This window comes from Sinocyclocheilus anshuiensis, unplaced genomic scaffold (assembly GCF_001515605.1).
Source record: "Sinocyclocheilus anshuiensis isolate Anshui unplaced genomic scaffold, SAMN03320099.WGS_v1.1 scaffold1170, whole genome shotgun sequence".
NCBI classification, from domain to species: Eukaryota; Metazoa; Chordata; class Actinopteri; order Cypriniformes; family Cyprinidae; genus Sinocyclocheilus; species Sinocyclocheilus anshuiensis.
Genome location: NW_015538055.1, coordinates 3,456,321 through 3,457,184, shown reverse-complemented (window position 1 = coordinate 3,457,184; position 864 = coordinate 3,456,321).

Below are 864 nucleotides of genomic sequence, written 5' to 3'. Positions count from 1 at the left end.
AATATACAACAATCTAACCTTTCATTCAAAAAAATAAGAATTTAAAAATGGGGGGGAATCTCATTATGAAATAAATATTTTTCTCTAATACATGTTGGCCACAATTAATGGTACCCTTAGAAATTCTTATGAGTAAAATATCTCTGAAGTATATTCCCATTCATATTTATAATTTGTAGCTCACCAGGGTGATTATGAACATGAAATTTTCCAGCCATGGCTTCCTGTTTCACAGGAATATAAATAGGAGGGAAAACAAAGGCTAAAATCCCTTAATCAGCCATCACAACGAGAAAAAACTAATAATATATTTCTGATGTGCAGCAAAAGATAATTGAGCTTCACAAATTAGTGATGTGGCTTTAAGAAAAGAGCTAGAGCAGTGAAAATTCCCATTTCCACCATCAGGGTAATAATTAAGAATTTCCTATCAACATAAAATGTTACGAAACTGCCTGGAAGAGGACGTGTGTCTATATCGTCCAATGCACGGTGAGGATGAAAGTTTGAGTGGCTAAAGACTGTGTATATGTGTGTGGGTGTGTATATATATATGAGCAATATCAAACTCGTAGACATGAGATATGGCCGTATATCGCCACGGCTGTGATTCCACCGTAGGTAATCACAGCGTGCCGATATACAGCCATATCTCACGTCTACGAGTGTGATATTGCATTTATACAACAGTTCGACGGCACGAGTGTCTTTAAAAACCCTTTTGTGCAGAACTACTTTCTTCTGCCACAGATTCAAATCTCAGTTTGACAGTTTAACAGCTGAGCTCAAGCCTCCGTTACTAATTCGAAAACATCACTTTAGAACTAGTAACGAAGGAACGTTGAGTTGCTTCATTAAAAGCTT